The sequence below is a fragment of the Sciurus carolinensis genome, unplaced genomic scaffold (assembly GCF_902686445.1).
Source record: "Sciurus carolinensis unplaced genomic scaffold, mSciCar1.2, whole genome shotgun sequence".
NCBI classification, from domain to species: domain Eukaryota; kingdom Metazoa; phylum Chordata; class Mammalia; order Rodentia; family Sciuridae; genus Sciurus; species Sciurus carolinensis.
In genome coordinates this window covers 1,068,676-1,093,948 of record NW_025920149.1, presented here as the reverse complement: position 1 = coordinate 1,093,948, position 25,273 = coordinate 1,068,676, and the positions used below count along the sequence as shown (strand labels likewise).

General features: G+C 37.5%; 1 pseudogene; it reads left to right on the top strand.

Moving 5' to 3' along the window:
- Positions 1 to 3,132: 3,132 nt before the first annotated feature.
- LOC124974455 (phosphatidylinositol 3,4,5-trisphosphate-dependent Rac exchanger 1 protein-like) overlaps positions 3,133 to 25,273 on the top strand; it is a 32,973-nt pseudogene continuing 10,832 nt past the window's right edge.

Here is a 25,273-nt window from a genome sequence, read left to right as displayed (position 1 = left end):
TGTTAAGTAAAGATATTACCGAACAAAATAAAGTGCATTAAAAAAGTGACTAGCATATTTACTTATGATTTATTTGTGTGTGGTGGTGGTGGGGAATGGAAAAGCCTACTTTTCATACTGTCTCTCACTATTCCTCAAAACTACAGTCTGAGAAACCAGGCATATAATCTAAAATAAAATCCAAGGTCTGAGGATATAGCTCAGTGGTAGAGCACTTGCCTAGAATGTGTGAGGCCTTGGGTTACAGCCCCAGAAGCAAAGATTAATTACTTAATTAACTAAAAGAAAGGAAAAATCTGAAAAAAAAAACTGAAGAGGATTTTACAATATTACAAGGAATTAGTATAAGAGAAAACCTAGTATCCATATTCAAAAAGCAATGCATTCTATCTGAATGGTGGCATTAGACAGGAATTTTTGCATATGCCTAAGAATAACCTAAGATTCTGATTCAGAAATAGAATCTGGGAATCTACTTTTAAAATCATCCCAGATAAGACTGTGATTATGTTAAAATAGAGAAAAACCTCACCTTTTGAGGTACATCATAATTTGTTGTAACATTGGTAATTTGCTTAAAAAAATTGGTGGAAGAATAGTTGATTAGGGTATGGATGATATACGTACATTCATGCTTTGATCAATCTCTAAACTTGGTGAAAGGTAAACAGAGTTCATTATACTGTTCTTCCTACTTTGTAAATAATTCACATTTTCCATAAATTATTTAAACAAACCTCAGGTGATTCCAATACATAAATAAGATTGAGAACCATTGAATAAGGCTGCTGAAAAAGGTTGGCATCCAATGGAAGTCCCACTGCCACTGTTTTTATAAATTGTTCTACAACTTAGGATTTTTCATTTAGAATCTGAAAGCCACAAACAACTCATGCTCCAACATTTCAAGCAAAGCCCTTTCTCTTATGACATGACATTTCTGTGGTAGGAATGAACGCAGCTGACCAGAAAAAAGGTTGATTTCTTTAAGTAAAATAGCAGAACCACTGGTAAAAGAAAGAAAACAACATTAAAATTATAGTTTTAAGAGGTTTTAGTAAAATACTGAGGGAAGAAAAGAGTAGGTCAAAACCCCTTAGATTTGGATGGGACCTTAAGAATTATATGAACCATTTTCTTGTTTTCCAAAAGGCAAGATTGGAATGATGGAAAGAATGATCCAGAATAGGCCCCAATTCACACAGAACAATTTGACTTTAATTCAGGACACCAATGACATCAATCATGGTGTGACAAATACAATGTGCTTAAATCTTGAGTCATTGATGTAGGAAAAGGGGTAAAAATACAATGAGGTCGATCACCTTGGGAAAGCTTTAAAGAAGGAAATACAGATGTCTGGGTGGACAGACCACATGATGAGGAAGAAGTTCTGAAGTGGGAGAGGAAAGAAAGGAATGGAGAAAAAGCCCCATGAAATGCCCCTTTCAACCACTCTTTTATCTCCCTCTATGATGATGTTCTCAATTGGGATCCAAAAAAATAAACCATAGCATCCAATTTCCATGTACTACTGCTGTGGCAAATAAAACTAATTTCTCTCTAAAGCCTCAAACATATCCCCCAATTGCCTCAAACCCTCCATTTTTCTATTTCAGCCTATCAGAAAGAATTAAATGTATTTATACTGACACTTCTAGGTTATTAGAAACATTAGGATGGTAATCACATTATTGTCAGCTCCATCTGTCTTTTCTCTTGGGGGGGGGGGAACACAATTGACCTCTTCCTGTAACTACTTCAATTGAAAGCAAGGTTTTCAAGGAAGCAATGAATTGTTGCTTTTAGGCTAAGGAAGGACTACTGCACAGTGGAGTTATCTGGGAATCACTGGCTCTCCCACTTGAGAAGCTGGTCTGAAAGCACAGCTTGTGTCACCACAACTACAAAATAAAGGACGGAAACTGAACAGTCAACTAAATGATGCACTTTATTGATTTTCAAGACTAGGCACAAGTATTCTAGTTAACAAGTAGTGGCTGCTCACAGCCATGCCAAAGGGGAAAAGTGCAGAGTTCCTAAAAGACCAAAAAGAATCCAAACAAACAAAGCTCCAGAAAAATATTCACTTAGTCATTTCAAGAAAAATGTAAGCAACTGATCTAGGGCCAGTGGCTCAAACAACCTACTCCCTCAAGTTTCCTACCAGAGCTTACAACCTATAAATTGTTAGAAGAACCAAGGATGGTGAGGGTGGGGTAGGTGTATATGGTATTTGCGCTAAAAATGTGACTCATGGCTTGGTCAAAACACCAAGAAAAGAAGAACTCCACGTCTGCCTTATATTTAGGCAGCACCACAAGAAGAATTTATGATAGAACACCTCCCTCCCCAGAATATCCCTTTAATTAAAAAGAAAATTCCCTTAATTCATTTTTAATTCATTTTAGTGTGATGAAAAGGAGCCAAGGAAAGGAGGAGGAGTCCTGAAGCCAAGCAGCAGCTGCACCACCACGGTCAGGGGTACAGAGACCAGTACCTTGGAGTTGGGCAGGCTGAAGACGCCAGGGTTGTAGGTGCTTCCCACTATGATCTTGTGCTCCTTGCCCAGGGAATGGGTGCCGTCACCCTCCGCATGCAGCCTTGGTGCCAGGACGCTCCTGGGAAACCTGGTTGCTGGTGGTGTTTCCCATGGCTGCAGCTCAAGTCGGGGGCCACCTGGTGTGGAGAGCTACACCAGGCGGGGAACACCCCAGCAGCTGCATACGGGGCACCTGGGCCCTGCCTGTGCTCCTTGGGGATGCGTGAAGGGAATCCCCACCACAGGAAACCATGCCCTGTAGTCCCCAACCTCCCAGCCTACAGGGACTTGGCAAGCCCCCGGGTCTCCGGCCATCCCCACTCTGGAAACCCGCCTTCGGGACTCCCCCACAATAGCACACCCCATCCCCTCCAGCGATGCGCTCCCTCTTCCGGGGACCATGGGTTCGAGGGCCCTCCCGTGGGCAAGGTCAGCAATAAAGTTATTGAAATTGAAGCCACACGCTGGGCCAGGTATCTGGGTTTCCTCCTAAAATGGCTACAAGACCCGTCGTGCGGGCCGCCCCTGCACGATCCTGCTGCCAGCTACCATAGCTCCCCAGCCCTCCCGCCCCTCTAAGGGCAGCCTCTATGGTGGGCACAGACAGCCTCCAGCACCTCGTGGGGGCACTGGGCAGGGATAGCACGACGGGGATACCACACCTGAAGCTCCTGAGCTGGAGGACCCTGCGCTGCCTGGCGAGGGAACAGCTTGCAGAATGCACTGGGACTCAGTGCCGCAGAATGGGTGCAGCTTTCTCTACACCGCCTCACAGCGCCCTCAGGTGTGCTGAAACATTTTATGAGCTGCATCTCCATGAGCAGTGACCGGGAGAGGAATAATAACATGGACTTCATTTCCAGGCAGAGGGAAGTAAAGGTCAAGTCTAGAGGCTGAAACTGTGCAGAGCCACAGGAAGGACTAGTCAACCTGAATTGGGGTCCTGGGGAATAATTCAAGATGTAGTGTCTAATAGTAGATAGACCCTGACAAACTAGTGAATTGTTAGAAGAAGGACAATGATCTTATAAGCTAAGAAATAACATTTTTGCAATGATTCACTCCAGAAGAAATAAACTCCAAGAGAAATGGCAATAACAAAAACATTAGAAGGCACACAAAATGCATAAAAAGGTCACAGACGATTCTAGGGTTGGGAGTATTCCAAGATTTATGATAATGGGACTTATCATTCCCTATGAGAAAATTTTATTACTCAATATGCGTTATATATACAGACCAGCAGCATTCATGTATCACCTGGGAGCTTGTTAGAATCTAAGCAGGATCCAAAGTCCCATCCTCATCTAAAGAATCAGAATCTACATTTTAAAAAGCATATTTTAAAGTGTGAGAATCACTGCTTTGACAGCTGATAACAGCATAGATCCAGATTTGATCCCTTTTTATATTCTACACTCACCATGTACAGAGTAAGCTTTCAGTGAACATTTGCTGAGTGAAGAGTACAGGAACACTGCTCATTACATTTCTAACAAGATACGCCACTTAGGAGTAGTGATGGGGAAGGCAGCCAAAGCTGGGAAACTCCAATTCACACAGGCCATGTTTTCTGAGTGAGCGGCACTGTTTGTTGTAAAGTACACTCTTGTATTATGAAGTTGAAGAATCTACTTAACATACACTGCACCCCCATTCTTTGCTCAGTTTCTTTATGAACTCATCTTCTTGCTGTTGATCAAAAACAGTTTAAGGGAAGAAGTGCAAATTTACCACACCTGCTTGCTCACCCCTCCAAATTTTTGACTGCCTGAGTACCTCCTTTATGTTATCCTTACTTTTTTCCTCTCACCTCCAATTCCTTTGTCTTTCCCCTGGGACTGACTGGGGATTGAACCCAGGATTTATGTGTATGTGAGGCAAGCACTCTACCAATTGAGCTATATTCTGAACCCTGCTTGTGTTCTCTTAGAGGAAGAAAAGCACCAAGGTGATTAGCTGACTGAGGAGAGGAGACAAGTATTTGATATTTGAACAGGTAGGAGGTGTGAAGTAATCAATTAAAATAGTAGGATAGGATCCAAGATGGCGGACTAGAGGGTGACTGCATCTCCAGTCACTCCAGAACCCAGGATTTAAGAAGGGGAGGCATTGAGAGACTCGGACTAAAATAGAGCCATGGGGTGAGTCTCCCCCACCGGGCAAAGCTCAGCCTAGGTGGCAGGCTCAGATAGGGGTGGCTTATCAGAGCAGGGCAGGGCAGCTAGAGTCTTCCCCAGGTAGCCCTGCTCACTATGGCAGTGGGCTCCACCCACACAGCCAGCTTCTTGGAGCAGGCCACCAAGTGAGGGTCTTTCTGCACGAATTAGCTCCAAGTCCCACCAGCAGTGAGCTCTGGCCCTCAGGCACCATCAGGGACCAGGACAGGGCAGTCAGGGACTTCCCCAAGCAGCCCAGCTCCCTCCGGTGGGAGGCACCTTTCAAGGCTAGCTTCTCGGAGCAGACCATCCAGTGACAGCCTTTCTGCACAGAGCCAACTCCAAGCCCTGGAAAGAGTAGCTGGCTAGGAGCAGCTTTCTTCGGAAACACTGCATTATCAAGTTCCTCTAAGAATTCAGGCTACTGAAGGCTGGGAGTTGATACACTGGAAATCTACAGGGACACTATAAGCCAATAGAGGAAATCTGCAATATCTCAGAATCCCACTGACATCTGAGCAATATGAGAAAACAAGGGAAGAAAATGTACCAAACAAACCTAGATACTATATCAATAAAACCCAATGACAGCACAGCAGAAGAAATGTCAGAAAGGGACTTCAGAAACTACATAATCAAAACAATCAGGGAAGCAAATGAGGAGATGAAAGAGCAAATGCAGGCATTGAAGGAGGAGATGAAAGAGCAAATGCAGGCATTAAATGATCACATGAATCAACAGTTAAAAGAGCAAATACAGGAAGCAAGAGATCATTTCAATAAAGAGTTAGAGATACTGAAAAAAAAAGAAGAGAAATCCTTGAAATGAAGGAAACAAGAAACCAAGTTAAAAACTCCATAGAAAGTATAACCAATAGGATAGAACACCTGGAAGACAGAACCTCAGACATTGAAGAAAAATATTTAATCTTGAAAACAAAGTTGACCAGAGAAGATGCTAAGAAATCATGAACAGAATCTACAAGAATTACGTGATAACATGAAAAGGCCAAATTTAAGAATTATTGGGATTGTGGAAGGCTTAGAGAAAAAAACCAAAGGAATGAACAATTTATTCAATAAAATAATATCAGAAAATTTCCCAAATCTGAGGAATGAAATGGAAAACCAAGTACAAGAGACTTATAGGACTCCAAATATACAAAATTCAAACAGACCCACACCAAGACACATTATTATGAAGATACCTAACATACAAAATTAAATCAGAATTTTAAAGGTTGTGAGAAAAAAGAATCAAATTACATTCAGAGGGAAACCAATAAGAATATCAGCAGATTTTTCAAACCAGATCCTAAAAGCTAGAAGGGCCTGGAACAACATTTTTCAAACCCTGAAAGAAAATGGATGCCAACCAAGAATCTTATATGCAGCAAAACTTACTTTCAGATTTGATGATGAAATGAGATCCTTCCATGATAAACAAAAGCTAAAGGAATTTACAAAAAGAAAGCCGGCATTACAGAACATTCTCAGCAAAATATTCCATGAGGAAGAGATGAAAAACAACAATGCAAATCAGCAACGGGAGGAACTTGCCTAAAGGAATAGCCAAATAAAGGAGAAACCAAATCATGTCAAAAAACAAAAATGAGTCAAATGACTGGGGATACAAATCATATCACAATAAAAATCCTCAATGTTATTGGCCTGAACTCATCAATCAAAAGACATAGAATGGCAAATTGGATTAAAAAGAAAAATCCAACAATATGCTGCCTGCAAGAGATTCATCTCATAGAAAGAGATACACGTATACTAAAGGTGAAAGGATGGGAAAAATCATACCACACACACGGACACAACAAAAAAGCTGGAGTATCCATCCTCATTTCAGATAATGTGGACTTCAAGCCAAAACTAGTCAGAAGGGATAAAGAAGGACATTACATACTGCTTAAGGGAAGCATAAATCAATGAGACATAAAAATCATAAATATCTATGCCCCCAACATTGGCTCATTCATGTATGTCAAACAAATCCTTCTCAACTCTAGAAATCAAATAGAACACAACACAGTAATACTAGGCAATTTTAACAAACCTCTCTCACCACTGGATAGAACTTCCAAACAAAAATTGAATAAAGTAACCATAGATCTCAATAACACAATCAACAATTTAGACTTGATGGACATATATAAAATATACCATCCAACAAAGAATGAATACACTTTCTTCTCAGCAGCACATGGATCCTTCTCTAAAATAGACCATATTTTATGCCACAAAGCTACTGTTAGCAAATACAAGAAGATAGAGATACTACCTTGTACTCTATCAGATCATAATGGATTGAAATTAGAAAAAAATGACAGAATAAAAAACAGAAACTTCTCCAATACCTGGAGATTAAATAATACACTATTATATGATGAATGGATAACAGAAGACATCAGGAGGGAAATAAAAAGTTCTTAGAAGTAAATGAAAACAAAGACACATCATATCAAAATCTCTTGGACACTATGAAAGCAGTAATTAGAGGAAGATTTATTTCATGGGGCACATTCAACAAAAGAAGTAGAAATCAACAAATAAATGACTTAACACTACAGCTCAAATTCCTAGAAAAAGAAGAGGAGACCAACACCAAAAGTAGTAGAAGACAGGAAATAGTTAAAATCAGAGCCGATATCAATGAAATTGAAACAAAAGAAACAATCAGAAAAATTAACAAAATAAATAGTTGGTTCTTTGAAAAAATAAACAAAATTGATAAACTCTTATCCACACTATCAAAGAGAAAGAGTGAGAAAACTCAAATTACTAAAATTTGGAATGAACAAGGAAATATCACAATAGACACAAGTGAAATACAAAACATAATTAGAAGTTATTTTGAAAATCTATATTCCAACAAAACAGAAAACCTCAAAGACATCAACAAGTTTCTAGAGACATATGAATTACCTAAACTGAACGAGGAGGATATACGCAACTTAAATAAACAAATTTCAAGCAATGAAATAGAAGAGGTCATCAAAAGCCTACCAACAAAGGAAAGTCTGGGACCAGATGGGTTCTCAGCCGAGTTCCACAAAACCTTTAAAGAAGAGTTCATTCCAATACTCCTCAAAGTATTCCATGAAATAGAAGAGGAGGGAACCCTCCCAAACTCATTCTATGAAGACAATATCACCCTGATACCTAAACCAGACAGAGACACATCGAGGAAAGAAAATTTCAGACCAATATCGTTCATGAACATTGACACAAAAATTCTCAACAAAATTTTAGCAAATTGCATACAAAAATATATTAAGAAGATAGTGCACCACGATCAAGTGGGTTTTATCCCAGGGATGCAAGGTTGGTTCAACATCTGGAAATCAATAAATGTCATTCACCACATCAACAGACTTAAAGTTAAGAATCACAGTGATTATTTTGATAGATGCAGAAAAAGCAATCGATAAAACAGAGCATCCCTTCATGCTCAAAATACTAGAAAAAATTGGGGTATTGGGAACATTCCTTAACATTTTAAAGGCCATCGACACTAAGCCCATGGCCAATATCATTTTAAATGATGAAAAACTGAATAGGATTCCCCCTAAAACCTGGAACAAGGCAGGGATGCCCTCTCTCACCACTTCTATTCAACATCGTCCTTGAAACTCTAGCCAGAGCAATTAGACAAATCAAAGAAATTAAAGGGATATGAATTGGAAAAGTAGAATTAAAACTAGCCCTGTTCGCTGATGACATGATTATATATTTACAGGAACCTGGAAATTCCACCAGAAAACTTTTAGAACTCATAAGTGAATTCAGTAAAGTAGCAAGTTACAAGATAAATGCTCATAAATCCAATGCATTTTTATATATATGTGATGAATCTTCAGAAAGAGAAATTAGGAAAACTATTCCATTCACAATAGCATCGAAAAAATAAAATCCTTGGGAATCAATCTCACAAAAGAGGTGAAAGACCTCTACAATGAGAACAACAGAACACTAAAGAAAGAAATTAAAGAAAACCTCAGAAGATGGAAAGATCTCCCATGTACTTGGATAGGAAGAAATAATATTGTCAAAATGGCCATACTACCTAAAGTGCTATACAGATTCAATGCAATTCCAAGTAAAATCCCAGTGATGTACCTTACAGAAATAGAGCAAGCAATTATGAAATTCATCTGGAAGAATAAAAAATCCAGAATAGCTAAAGCAATTCTCAGTAGAAAGAGTGAAGCAGGGGGTATCGCAATACCAGATCTTCAACTCTATTATAAAGCAATAGTAACAAAAACAGAATGGTATTGGTACCAAAATAGACAGGTAGATCAATGGTACAGAATAGAGGACATGGACACAAACCCAAATAAATATAATTTTCTCATACTAGACAAAGGGGCCAAAAATATGCAATGGAGAAAAGATAGCCTCTTCAATAAATGGTGCTGGGAAAACTGGAAAACCATATGCAACAGAATGAAATTAAACCCCTATTCTCACCCTGCACAAAACTCAACTCAAAGTCGTTCAAGGACCTTGGAATCAGACCAGAGACCCTGCATCTTATAGAAGAAAATGTTGGTCCAAATCTTCAACTTGTTGTTTTATGATCAGACTTCCTTAACAGGACTCCCATAGCACAAGAAATAAAAGCAAGAATCAACAACTGGGATAGATTCAAACTAAAAAGCTTTTCTCTCAGCAGAGAAAACTATCAGTAATGGGAAGAGAGAGCCTACAGAGTGGGAGAATATCTTTGCCTCTCATACTTCAGATAGAGCACTAATTTCCAGAATATATAAAGAACTCAAAAAACTCTACACCAAGAATACAAATAATCCAATCAACAAATGGGCTAAGGAAATGAACAGACACTTCACAGAAGATCTACAAGCAATCAACAGATATATGAAAAAATGTTCAACATCTCTAGTAATAAGGGAAATGCAAATCAAAGCTACCCTAAGATTCCACCTCACCCCAATTAGAATGACGATTATCAAGAACACAAGCAACTATAGGTGTTGGAGAGAATGTGGGGGAAAATGTACACTCATACATTGCTGGTGGGGCTGCAAATTAGTGCAGCCACTCTTGAAAGCAGTATGGAGATTCCTCAGAAAGCTTGGAATGGAACCACCATTTGACCCAGTTATCCCACTCCTTGGCCTGTACCCAAAGGACTTAAAATCAGCATTCTGCAGAGATACAGCTACATCAATGTTCATTTCTGCTCAATTCACCATAGCCAGATTGTGGAACCAACCTAGATGCTCTTCAGTTGATGAATGGTTAAAGAAACTGTGGCATATATATATAATGGAATATTATTCCGCCATGAAGAATGATAAAATTATGGCATTTGCAGGCAAATGGATGAAAGTGGAGAATATCATGCTAAGTGAGATAAGCCAATCTCAGAAAACTAGGACGAATGATCTCACTGATAAGCAGATGAGGACATATAATGGGGGATGGGAGGGATTAGCGTTAGGTTAGGATTAGGTTTAGGTTTAGGAATAAGGAGGGTGGTAAGAATGGAGGGAGGAAGGACTGTATAGAGGAAAAAGAGGGATGGGAGGGGTGGGGGAAAGGGAAAAAAACAGAATGAATCAAACATTGCCCTATGTAAATTTATGATTACAGAAAGGGTATGCCTTGACTCCATGTACATATAGAGAAACAGCATGTATGCCATTTGTTTACAATAAAAAAATAAAATAAATAAAATAAAATAGTAGGATAAAGAATTGACTAGAAAACCTATGTGTGATGGCAGATTGTACCGAAGGTCTAGGTATGTTTGGTGGTTATGAATTTAAGACAAGGTAACTGCTGGATTTCAGCCATTCTTTGAACAGCCACATAGAAGGGAAGAGAAATATAAGGGCACACCCTTTATTTTAAGGATATTTAACAGAAGTTCCATATAGAATTTCCATTTAACTCTCACTGGAAGCATATAATCACATATCATGCTACCAGATGAACCTAAGAAATTTGTCTCTATACAGAAAGGCAACATACCAAGGTTATTGAAAAGGAAAAGGAAGTGAATGTTGAAGTGGGCCTTTAACACTCCACCATAGTGATATTTTTGTCTTACCATATTTAGTTGTTTGGGTGCAGGCATATACCAAAGGTAAAGTTTATCCAAGCAAGTATGGAGAAGGGCAACAGAGGAGTTGAGAGTCCATAGCAGGGTGGGATTATAAAGCTGGGTGGTGGATTTTAAAACTGATGGACTGGGAAATGAAGAGCAGATGGATGGAGGGCCCAGTGGAGTCAAAGAATTGTTGGCTAATGGCATTAATACCAGAGGGAATCAGCTTAGTAGGTAAGAGTTGGTTTGGAGAGTAGGATGTTTGACATTGAGATTTCAGTGATGTTGCAGTTATTAGCACTGTCTTAGATATGACCATAGGTGTAGGTAGGTGAGATGGATCAAAAAGTCATTGGAAAAGGTCACAGACTGAAAAATGAGGTGACAGAGAGTGTTACAGGTCCACTTCAACATTCATTTCCTCTTCCTTTTCAACAACCTTGGTATGTTGCCTTTCTGTATAAAGACACATTTCTTAGCTTCCCTGGTAGCTAGATATGTAATTACACTCTTTCAGTGAGAGTTAAATGGAAATTCTATATGGAACTTCTGTTAAATCTCCTTAAAATAAAGGGTGTGCCCTTATATTTCTCTTCCCTTCTATGTGGCTGTTCCAAGAATGGCTGAAATCCAGCAGTCACCTTGGAATGTGAGGTAGCTGAGAATAGTACAGCAGAAAAAGGAACTATGAAGATGTTATATATCAGGTCTGTCTACCTCTGGACTTTTTCATATGAGAGGAAAATAAGCTTCAATCTTGTTTACATCTTTGGGGTTTTTCTATTATATATAGCCAAACCTAATCCTAACTAATATGTTGGATTGATGAAAGTTATTACCTAAATACTAAAGTCAACTGCAGGAGTAGTTATGCTTACAGAGATAGGCACAAAGCTGGATACTAAAATATTTACAGGATTAAGGGGAGTAAATGGGTCTGAAATAACTACAACAAGGAGAGGTGGTGACCAGTACTTCAAAGGACCAGGAGGATTTGAGAAAGTAAGGAGAAACAGTCATGAGAAACTCTAGGCAGCATGAGGAATGAAGAAGACATATACCCCAATTTGCTTTTTATGTTGATCCTGACTTTTTAAAAGACCTATTTGATTGAGTAAATAAATTACAGACAGACACTTGTGTTTCAAACCACAATAGAATATTAGATACTGACTCAGATCAGTGATCTATTCCAAAATATCTTCTGAAAGAACATGTTTGCCCCACAGACATTTCAAAGTGTTAAGCACCCCTGATCTCCTTAATGTTTTCTCAAAGTGTTGTTCACTATTTAAGTCTTTAAAAACTTGATCATATTTTTATCTCCCATGTTATATGTATTCATTCAATTAATTAATCCATGAATGCTTCACTGTGTTCCAGGCACTAAGAATACATAAATTGATTTGCAAAGTCTCTGCCTCCCAAGAGTTTACCAATTCAAAGAGGAACCATGTGAGAGAAATGTTACCACATAGTTTGGTAAGGATATTGAACAGGTGTGGTAAAAGCACAAAGGAGCCGAGTATTTCATATTGGGGTTTAGGGAAGAGAAAAGAGATGAATTGAATCTTGAAGATAATGGAGGTATTATTTAGCTGAAAAATTTACTGAAAGTACAACAAAAGAATATACAGAAACATGGAAAATCATGCATTTTGTGAACTTACAAGAAGGTAATCTAGATAATGTTTATTACTGCATTACTATTAGCCAGAGTAACAAGGCAGGCCAATTATTAAGTAATATTACCTTAGTTATGTATGTAGTTGTGATACCGCAGTTTACCGGTGACGAGTTCTGCTCCTTCTAATGTTGAAGATTGAACACTAGAGAAGCACGCCAAGGCAAGCATATTAAGCAGGTTTTATTTAAAGGTAATAATACAGACTTCTCCCGGCAGGAAGAAGGGGGCCATGGCTGATGTTCTAAAGTCCCGAGAAGTGAGTGCACCCTATATCTTTTACAGGTTAAAGTCTCTTTTGTTCTCCATTTCCTGCCTACGTGAGTAGGCCTGGTTTTGCATTAAGTGAGAAGCCATGGGCAGGGGGAGGGCCAAGGTGATTCAGGCAGGCAAGGGCCCAGGGGGCATTAATTAGCAGCTCCTTGCTTGCAGTCCTTGATAAAGGCAGGTAAATTTGGTAATCAATGGGCTCCGGAGATCTTTGACACCCCATTCTTCCAGGGGCAGTCTCCAACTTCCAGAGGCAGATGGCTTTATGGCTTCATTTCCTCGAATTGACCCGATTTCCTATTTCTACACTAACTACCTCTCCTTAATTCTGGCTTCAGTTGCCCTTAATGTAAATTTCATTTGTGGAGACTGCTGGTTTCATATTCTCAGATGCAAGAAATCTTATCTAAGTGAATTGAAGAAATTGTCTTTGGCTTTGTATCACCATTTCTCAGTCTATAAAATTACAGTCAATACTTAGCAAAGGAGGCAAAATTTGCTATGGTAAGTTAGATTATATTTTATTAGATCAACTTAATTTGAGAGTAATCAGGTAAACACATTGTAATATAAATGAATGTATAGTTAACGTTATTCCTCTAAGCAAATTGCACTAGACTGTAGCTGTGGGTCAAATCCTGAATCATATAAATACATTTTTTAAAGTATTTTTTAATTTCAAAATAGTTTTTGATTTAAGAAAGTTTGCAAAATATTTCAGAGTTCTTGGATATACCACACCTAGTTTCCCTTATTGTTGACACATTATTATGGTACTTTTGCCACAACTTATAAACCAACATTGACACATTATTATTAATCAAAATGCCTACTTTATTTATATTCACCTATTTTTAAAATTGATCCTCTTCATTCCAGAATACTCATTACATTTAGATGACAAATCTCCTTAGACTCCTCTACACTGTGACAGTTGCTAAAAAATCCTTGTTTTTGATGATCTTGAAAATTTTGAGTTAGTCAGGCAGTTTGTAGAATTTTCCTCAATTTGAGATGGTTGATACTTTTCTCATGGTTAAACTGGGTTTTGGTTCAGGGGAGGAATACCACAGAAGCAAAGTGACCTTCTTGTCATATCATTTCAAGAGTACATATTTTCAGTATGACTTATCATTTGATGTTAATCATGATCACCTTGCTGAAGTGAATTTGTCAAATTCACTTTTTACCCTTTCCATGCTGTAATTTTTGGGAGGAAGTTAATCTATGCAGCCCATTTAAGAAGTAGAAAATTGTGCTCCATCTCCTTGAGAAGAAAGTATCTATATAAATTCAGAATTCTTTTGTATGGGAGAGTTGTCTGTTCCATATCATTTATTAATTTATTCATTTATTTATTTAATCATTTATTTATATCAGTATGGACTCAAGTATTTTAATGTCTTATGTTCTAATAGTAGACTATTTATTTTATTGTTCAAATTTTTCACTATATGATGACTCCTATGTCCCTCTGACATATGCTTATTCACTTCCTGTTTTGAGCTTTTTTTGTCTCTGTCATTACAAGAATGCATTTTTCTTTGGTAATCAGATTTAATATATTTGGAAAAATTTTACATAAATATATATATATATACATGTATATGATCTTATTAAAAATAGAAAATATGTAAGTAGAATATTACTACATATGCATCAATAACTAAGGCTTTGCATCTTGAGTTGTTTTGAGTGCAATATCCTATTCACATCTTGCATTCAGCTTGGTTGAGAAAACAGGCAATGATTTCTTTTTCGGTAGCCTTGCATAACAGAAATCAAATCAATTTTTATCAAATCAATTTAAAAACAAACACTTTAAAGAGGAAACTGGGGTGTTATTAGTGATAATTAGGAATTATTGGAGGATTATTAATTCAATACATTTACATTCTAAAAGAGAGGCAAGTTTATAATATTAAAGGAGAAAATTTAAGAAGAGACCTTCAATTTACTTTGAACAAGAGTAATCTGCAGATCAAAAAATACTACTTTTACTTTAATAGATGACAAATCCCTGTATCATAAATATTAGAGAAGGAAAAAGACCTAAGAAATAATATCAACTTTCAGTACTCTAGTTCTCAAAAAGGTGCAATGATAGGCAGCTGTCCAAATATTTATGTGATTAAGAAGTTTTAGCTCTCACATTTCTAATTCTCCTATGTACATTTGTATTTGTTGGATGTCCTTTCAGTTGTTCAAATTTATCCTGTAGTTAAGAAATTGGCAGCATTCCAAACTTATAAACATATTGCACAACATCTATTAATGAACATACATTTATTTGATTGGCACTTTCAGCACCATTCCCTATGGAGTTCATTGTGTTTGACAGCTGACAATTTCTCATGAACAAGAACAGAGCAAAACTTCAACAGATGAGAAAAAAAGAATCAGCAGCAGCACTGGATGTGAACCCAAGTTCCTGCTTTCTATTTCTTTGCTATTTTTGAGAACTACATTGTATGACATAAGAAAAAGAGGTATTAGAAAAATATTCCTACATTTTAGACATAACCTCTTTGAATTCTTATTACTTAAATTATAATTGAAGGAATGGGAAAAATTAGAGTAGGAGGAGACAAAACACATTTGTAGTTCACATTACAATAGTTGGCAACTACTTATTTGCTAAAGTAAAAATCTGATTAGATTCAAGCTGGGAACTAAGAGCTCAAAAAAGCTAGTACAGCTACTTAAAAAAAATCACAATTGTCTTAACCAAGTAGAACCCATGGATTGATGCTAAATTATTGAAACAACCTATGAGCTTAGAAAGTTGAAAGTGGGCTGGAGAGATAGCTCAGTTGGTAGAGTGCTTGTCCTGCAAGCACGAGGCCCTGGGTTTGATCCCCAGTACCACAAAAAATAAATAAATAAATAAATAAAAGAAAGTTGAAAGTAATTTTTTTATTAATAAAATAGAGACATGTTTCTTAGGGAGAGGAGCAAATAGACCAGTTATCAGGTACATTATTAAATAATAAGTGAAACAAAATGTCTTACCATAGACAACTATTTTAAGACCATTATTTCTCTTATCTCTCAGAAAACATATACTTAGTTATAATTCTAAAAACAAGGAAAAATTGACCTTTTAATAGAAAATCAAATCCTATCAGAAGAATTGCATGGAGTTAGCCATTTTTTAGAGATGCTGATTTCAGGTTCCCACCATAATATTTGATAATCAACATGCCTAAGGACATAATATAAAAATGACTAAAGGAGTCCCTGAGCTCACAGTCTAGGAATTATTGGAAGGAAAGGGGGACAGATTAAAAGAATAAGGGGGGATGAATCAACACAAATGAAAATCCATGATTTCATTGTAGAAAAAAGCAGAAAGAGAATCAATGCTTCTGAAAGAGAAACAAAAGTAATTTCTGGGAAATATAAAGATGGAAGTTGTTCCATCTTGTTAGTTTTGGAATTCATCTCTTGATTGATCTTCCCAATGAAAGCCAGGGCATTGACAATGGGACATCTAAAAATAAGCCATAATCACTGCAAAGAAAATAACGGCTAGCATAAACCTGCCCATTGTCTTTTTTGAAGCTATGGAATTACTCTTTTCAATTACTCCTGTATTCATAGGCTTCCTGATATGATCATCTGTGGTTAAGATGGTTTTTTGAGCCCCATCCCCCTTTCCAGGGACTGTAGATAAAACTGGACTGAAGTATAGGATCCAAAAAATAACTATAATGCCTGCTTGGGGCCAGTGAAGGCCAGAGACAGTAGATTATACCTGGCTCCCACCAAATCAGCAATCTCTTCCATGCTATCAATGTAGTCTCCCTGAATGGTATGGTGTTGACTCTCCACATACCTAAAAGTAGAGAAGATAGAAGCCGTGGTCTATCAAGAAGGCAATCAATTAGATAATCAATCAGTGATTTTTTTAGTGCTGGTATTGATTTTACATTGGACTATGAGCTGTAGTAAATAGTTGAAAAAGGTGATATTTGTCACTATTCTTAAAGATTTTACAAATCTACTAGTAAGAGATAAGATAGGTACACATAAAACAGAACTCAAGGGTTTGCTAAATATTGTGGGTTTGACTGCTAAATAGAAATGTAAAAAAGGGCACTTAAATGAGTGCTATAATGGGCCCTTGAAGGATGTGAAAGATGTAGATGAAATGAGAACAAAGAAAAGTATTAAAAATCAGGGAACAGCACCAAAATGAAATAATAAAGCATGAATGGGTCAAAGAATATTTATGGTCATTGCCTAAATTGGTAAAAAACAAGAATGGACAGCATTCCAGATTCAGAAGACTCTGATGAGAAAGAGGGAACTCACTGAAAAATCCTCAAACATGAGATTCTCAATTATATTATGAGGGCAGTGGTGGTGGGGTGGTGGGTTTCCACAGATCAGGCTTTCCAGGGAAAATGTTAACTTGGAATCCTGAAAGGATGAGGGAGGGTGACTTATCCTAAAAAAAGTAAGTGGCCCTCAAGATGGGATCAGATGGAATGATTGTACCAAGTGCAGATTTGGAGTGCTAAAAAGACTTTTTCATGGGAAAATGTGGTGAACAGTAAAAGATGTGGAAGAAGGGTGAGTAGGAGACTTTCACTTGCTACTTTCTATAATGAAAGGAAAGAACAACAGAATGCAAAGGAAATAAGAGGAAAGTCAAATTAAGCTAATGGAGGGATCCAAAAACAAGGACAGGAAAAAATGATTAGAAAATAAATTTTAGGAAAATTCTTGAGATGGAATTCCGAAGGAACTGATAGATGGTCAAGTACTACTTTATCAAAATGAGGCTGGAGTCTTGAAGAGATGAAATAGGAAAGAATTTGAGAGCTTTCTGGAGATGATACTAACTCAAGTGTTTGTATGCATGCAAGTATTTATCTTATAGAAGTACGTCAAAAGCTGGAGTTTTAATGAAGGTTTCACAAAAGGACTCACTAGTTCCAGGCTTGCAGGATTGTTATGAGGATTAAATAAGCTCCAAGTACATGAAATGTTGAAGGTAGCTGTCAACACTTAATAAAGTTTAAACTATATCTTTGGGGACTGCTTATAGTCAGAAGGTGGTGGGACAAGAATAATTCAAAGGAAAGAGAAGAAAAGTCCAAATAAAAGAGTTTAGTGCCAGAAAAGAAGGGAAAGAAGGGACTCCAAGGGAAAATATTTAAAAATACCAAGCTTAGTAGTGAGACATTGGAACCTGGTAATTGATGACTTTAAGGGAACAGTGTCAGGAGTAAGGAGTCAAGTTTAAAGTACAGGGACTCTGGGGAGCAAACACAGAGGCCTGAGAGCATAGGATGTAGAATCTTTAGATACTTTGGCAATGAAAGAGGGGAAGAAAATAGGACAGCACCTGGTAAGGATAAGAAAATTAAATAAAAAATTACTTTCTCTTCCTCCAAGATAGGGGAGTTATGCTAGTATTGTCAGTTGCAGAAAACCACCATTCTGGGACCTTCAACAATCAATTTTCACTTTTTCCAAATAAAAACAACCCTGGGATTGAGCTCAAGTTCAGACCTCTGAATCACTGTGTTCACCAAAGCACTAAGCAGCCTGCTGATGTTATTACCTTACCAAATCACATGGACTTTTTATGCCCTGAGCCACTGTAACTTGCATGTGCTATCCACATGATGATAGCCAGCAAAGCAGTCACTTCAGATTTGTAAATCTACTTAACAGATTCAACATACTCCTCCTTCCTTTGGCAGCTCTATTACCACTTCAAGTAATTCCTCCTAAAATAGCATAGCTAATTTTTTTCTCCATGAGTTTTTTTTCCTACCTAACTGTTCTTTTAAGTCATAAACATAGTCTTTATACCCTTTTCTTGAGTTTTCTCTCCTTTCTCATCCACATTGAAAATTTTAGTATTATTTCCCCATTCAGTTGTGTAAACTATTGGTCCTTTTTTAATCAGAATTCTCAAATTAACAAGAGAAAACTGAAATGTAGTAAACTACTGTTTATATTAAGAAATAAATAGAAAAGTTTACCATACATCATCCTGGGAGAATTTCTCACCTTTTTGCAATTTCCTCTTGAGTTTTAATTATATCTTCCATAATTTCACTTTGTGAAGGCAATTTCTTTAGCCCTAAAGACAAAATTTAAAACTTAGGTGCAAATTACCTCAGTAAAAACAGTGATCCTATTAACAATTACTGTGTTATGGGGAATTCAAAGAAACATAGGATAATTTTATGTACTCAAAGAGATTACAGTTTACTTGATTGCTTGATCCTGCCACCATCAAAATTTAATAAGTTGAACATACCTAATTGAAAAAACAGAAATCTGAAATGTTTCAAACCCCAATACTCTTTGAACACTGACAAGATGCCACAAGTAGAAAATTCAGCACATGACCTCATGTGATAGCTCACAGTCAAAAAACAAGCACACTAAAACTATTGTATAAAATTACCTTGTGGCTATGTTGTGTAAGGTACATATGAAAAATAAATAAATTTCATTTTTAAATTTGGTTTCTGTCTCCAAGATAGGCCATTATGTATATGCAAATATTTCAAACTCTGAAAACACATGAAATTCAAAACAGCTCTGGTCCTAAGCATTTTAGATAAAGAATATTCACCTGTGTCAATATGTGTAGCTTACTCTATTCTGCTTTTTCTTAACATGCTTAATGTACTCTACCTTCCAACAAATACCCGCCTCCTCCCTAACATAGTCTTTGCATTGGTAAATGAAATATGGACACAAGGAAATGACAAGTGGTCTTAAAAGCCCATGAAAAATGAGATACAAGGACAAAAGGCAAGTTGGATGTTGTGACACAACCTGCAATCCCAGCACTTGGGAGTCTGAAGTTGGAGGATAATTTGAGACCAGGGGTTCATTCAGCCTGAGCAATGTAATAAAATATCATCTAAAAAAAGGGAGGGGAATGGAGAAATGAATTTACAAAAGTATCTTAATAACAAAGGTATTTTATACAACAGAGAGTAAAGGAAGTAATACAAACTCTCAATCACATTTTATGCTAAAGTCCTACTGAAGACAAGCCTCACCATATAACCTCTTTTATTAGATAGGAGTTTGTGTGGGGGGTAAGGCCAAGAGTAACTCATAATACCCAATTATGACAAATAAATTAAAGCATTAATGTACAAATAATTGCTGTACTAGGATTTAATACCAAGCACCTGTCTAGACAAATGCAGAATTACATTTAAGTCCATATAAACAACTCTAGCTCAAACAATTAACATTTTGCTCAGATATATAGCATTATGACCAGATATGAAGGCACTATGCCATGTAGAAAATATAAGCTACAATCCTAAAGTGTTACTCTATAAAATTCTGAAATGTAGAATTTCAGAATGGGAATGTGTCTTACTCATTCCGATCCTTCTTTCCATAATGCAATATCAAATTATCATCTCATTCCGCCTTAGAGACCCTGCAGATTATAGAAGAAAAAGTAGGTCCAGATCTTCAACCTGTCGGTTTAGGACCAGAATTCCTCAACAGGACTCCCATAGCACAAGAAATAAAAGCAAGAATCAATAACTGGGATAGATTCAAACTAAAAAGCTTTCTCTCAGCAAAGCGAAGAAAGAGCCTACAGAGTGGGAGAAAATCTTTGCCAATCATACTTCAGATACAGCACTAATCTCCAGAATCTATAAAGAACTCAAAAAACTCTACACCAAGAATGCAAATAACCCAATCAACAAATGGGCTAAGGAAATGAACAGACACTTCACAGAAGAAGATTTACAAGAAATCAACAAACATATGAAAAAAATGTTCAACATGTCTAGTAATAAGAGAAATGCAAATCAAAACCACCCTAAGATTCCATCTCGCCCCAATTAGAATGGCAAATATCAAGAATACAAGCAACAAAAGGTGTTGGCGAGGATGTGGGGAGAAAGGTACACTCATACATTGCTGGTGGGGCTGCAAATTAGTGCATCCACTCTGGAAAGCAGTGTGGAGATTCCTTAGAAAACTTGGAATGGAACCACCATTTGACCCAGCTATCCCACTCCTTGGCCTATACCCAAAGGACTTAAAATCAGCATACTACAGAGATACAGCCACATCAATGTTCATTGCTGCTCAATTCACAATAGCCAGATTGTGGAACCAACCTAGATGCCCTTCAGTTGATAAATGGATAAAGAAACTGTGGTATATTTATACAATGGAATATTACTCATCCATCAAAAATGATAAAATTATGGCATTTGCAGGCAAATGGATGAAATTGGAGAATATCATGCTAAGTGAGATAAGCCAATCTCAAAAAACTAAAGGACGAATGATCTCGCTGATAAGTGGATGATGACACATAATGGGGGGAGGGAGGGGTTAGTGTTAGGGTTAGAGTTAGGGTTAGGGAGGGGGGCAAGAATGGAGGAAGGATTGTATAGAGGGAAAAGAGGGGTGGGGTAGGGAAAAAATAACAGAATGAATCAAACAACATTACCCTATGTAAATTTATGATTACACAAATGATACACCTTTACTCCATGTACAAACAGAGAAACAACATGTATCCCATTTTTTTACATTAAAAAAATACAGCAGATTGAGTAGATTTGAAACAGAAAAAAGTCTCTGGTCTTAGAGATCTCATTACCTTCTAAGGAGATAATACAATTGACTGCTGTAATTGCTGGAACATTATTTTTTTGTACTGACCCCCATATCTACTTCTATTCTACTTGCATCATGGAAGTAGCTCTTCCTTCTGGAGCCACAGAATTGAATTATAACACCTAACAGGTCTTAAAATATGTGAAAAGCACATGTCATAACTACTTTAAGTCTTCTTGTTATCGGGCTAACCAGCACAGTTTCCTTATATAATAGGTTTCATGTTCTCTGCAATTCTAGTTGCCCTTTTCTGGGCACACTCCAGTAACTGTCCTGATATGCTCCTCCTGAAACAGAAAACAGAAATTTAATACTCAGAGCTTACTGTGTTTTTTGATGTGTTTTCTCATTTTAGTTACAGTAATTATTACTTATAAATCAATAAGGAAGCATGGGAACGTTTCCTTTGAAATTAATCACCGATCTTTTAGGATGCTCAAGAGATATATTTGAGAGCTTATTTCCAATTACTTCTTATAGGATATTCATAGAAGTGATATCAAGAAAGTTCTTGGCTGCCATGCAAGAAATTTGTATTTAATATAGACTATAGAGAACAACTGAAGGATTTTATCTGGGAGAGAACTCAAATCAGATTTGCAATTTAGAATACATGTTAGAGGAAGTAAATAAATGCAAGCAAATCTTGCATTTATTAGCTTGAAACTTTATGGAGGAGGAGGGGGTGGAGATCTATTTCTTGGTGGTGAAAGGCAGTCAGTTCATAAGCAACAATAACAAAAATCTGTTAAGATTTGATGGACAAAGATATTTACAACATTCTGTGATGCAGTTCTCTTTGAATTCATTAACTTTCAGTATTATCTTGTTTAGATACATTGTATCATATTTCTTATCTCCCTCCAAATCTTGCTCCCTCTTTTATTTTTCTAGTTTACATTAATGGCCACAGAACCTGGGCAGATTATTTTCTCTCTTATCCCCAACATGTATTGTTCCACCAAATCCTTTTAAATGTACCTATGAAGTTTCATTCAAGTTTTTCTCCTATTCATTTAGATTGCCTTTACTTTGGTTTAAAGGCTTCATGAGGTTTTACTTGGACTGACTTTCCCATTTTACTCCCTCTAACATGTATTCTAAATTGCAAATCTGATTTGAGTTCTCCTCTCCCAGTTAAAATCTTTCAGTGATTCTCTATAGCACAAATTAAAAAAATAAACTTGCATGGCAGCGAAGAACTTTCTTGATATCACCTCTATGAAAACCCCTGGCTTCATTTTTCTTAATTCATATAACATTATTTCCCAACATTCTCAATTACTTGTAATACCCAGAACTCAATTTACAGTCATTTTCCCCTAACTTTATATAAATATTGGTAATTTTCCAACTCGTACATCAATATTTACTTTTTCTTTTAGTATATAGCCATGGGAGAATTGGGTATTTTTGCCCACTGTTCCCATAGTAGTTCCTCTACATTGTTACTAGATCATCTGCTTAGGATGCAGTAAATATCTGTGGAGTGAATGAACACATTAAATGTTTGTTTCTTCTCTGTCTTTCTTCTATGACTTTGAGTTCCATGAAAATAGGGATTATCTGTTTTTCTGTTTTTTATGCACTTAGGAGATCATATATACTAAGAGATCAGTAAATGTTTACTAAACAATGTTGTTAAAGAACACTGAGGAATTAAAGTTTATTTTCCCAGAGTCCCAAGACAATGTGGGAATGAAGAGAGCCTAAATTAACCTCTGTGGTAAAGGGCCTTTCAAGGTCTACTCTCAGGAGTAAGGTATATTGCATTTGTGTAATCCTGACTTTCTGAAATCCTGACTTGCCCTGCACATTTTGGTATAATGTTACAAGAATAAAGAGATATGGTTGCCATATTGGACTTCAGACAAGTTCAGCCTTTTAACATGAAGAGAAATTGGTCAAGGCACTTGATAAGCTGAGATCTTCTGAAGTTTCTACTACAGTATTCAGAACTTCATTTGCTTGAAGAACATAGTGTATTCACTAGAAGTGACATTTATTAGATATCACCTATGTGCTAGACATTGGTCTAGCCTTGGAATAGAAAGGTAAATAAACAGGATTATTTAAAGAGCTTTCAATATACTAATAAAGGAGAGAGAAAATATTCATAAGTTTGTCCATATAAACAGAAAGTAAAGGGAGGGTATACTAAGAAGAGAACATCAGAAACAAAATCTCTGGGTACAAGGATATCTGCTATATTGTTTCTTACTGCATAAGTTATCCAGTGCTTCTGGAAGACTTGATGTGTAGTAAAGACTAATAAAAAATGAACCCATAAAAGCAGGTTATACCAATCTGTGGTGGAACCTAAATGTCACCCTATGACATTATACCTTCTGGTAATACAAAGAATTTGTATAACTTGATATGGTTTTCAAGGAAAGAAAGTTGCTGACTGAAAGAACCCTTGTGTGACTGGCAAAACAGTCAAAGAACAAAGAAACTTGATTTCACTCATAGCAAGAATGTGGGTTCAGTATTCCAGAAAAGGGTAGAATATTTCCCTTGATAAGAAGGCTATAATTTCCAGAGAACAAAGGAAGACAGAAAATGAGACTTGGTAGAGGGAAGACTGACCAAAGAAGAGGATAGACTGAGATTGTAGGGTGTTAGTGCCTCCTGCCCAGTTTTCTGATGAAGAAACAGAGGCTCAGAGAGGTCCAGGGATTTTCCCAGTGACTCAGCGGGGACCTGGGCTTGGCAGGCTGCATGTCCCCTGTGGGTTTGGAGGAGCACGGTGTGCAGCAACAACCAACAGTGGCTGCTCTTCCTCCAGCCAGGATGAACTGCCCTGAGACATGCACATCCCGTGGGACAAGAAAGACAAGCTTCATGGCTGCTTGGAGCACTTCTTCAACCAGGTGGTCTTCTCCCTGGGCGGGTCCCTGGGTCTTTGCAGCCCCCTGGTGGTGGGCTGAGCAGGCTTGGTGCAGGGTCACACTTGTGGGGCTTCTGTCTCCAGGTAGACACCATCAAGGTGCTGCTCAAGGGACCAGTGATGGGAAGGGCATTTGAGGAGACCAAGCATTTCCCCATGGAGCACAGCCTCCAAGGTGAGGGTCACTATGGGGGCAGCAGGATGGACGCCAGGGACACGCACTCCAGTTTGATGGCCCTGACTAGTCCAGGCCAGCAGATTCCTGCCTGTGGGCCAGATCCAGCCACGGCTGCTTTTGCTTAGAATCAGATGATGTCTCTCATTTTTTAAAAAATATTTTTAAGCATCGTAAAAATGAAACAATTTGTGGTAGAAGGTGCAGGTGCTGCAAAGCACAGTTGGTGGCCTGGGGCTGGTCTCTGAACCCTCTGGTAATGCTCACTGGGGACACATGGACAGGCCTGGAGCACACTCCCCCATTGAGTCACACCACAGGGTCTGCTCCATCTCATGCTTGCAGACCATGTACATTTGCTGCCTAGTTTAATATTGATGCAATTTTACTTTTTTTAACATATCTTTTGCTGGGTGCAGTGGTGTATGCCTGTAATCCTGGTGACTCAGGAGGCTGAGGCAGGGCTGTCAATATTCTGAGATCAGCCTTGGTAATTTAGCAAAACCCTGTCTCAAAGAAATGAAAATGTAAATAAATAAAAAAAGGACTGGGATGCATGTAGCTCAAAGGTGAAGTGTCTCTGGTCCAATTCTCCAGTACCTAAATGAATGAATAAGTAAATTTTAGAAAGGTATCTTCCTTTTGGAAACATAATTTCTAAAGAATTTTGTCTTATCCTCCCCATATATGAAGAAACAGTGTAGTAGGCCATAAATTAAGATGAAAACCATAATGAACAACTTAAAGGAAACAGCAACACTGTCATTGTACTGTGGTTGTGTACTGTTACCTGCCTGGGGCCTCTTCAGAAGAGGGCTCTGTGAGTGG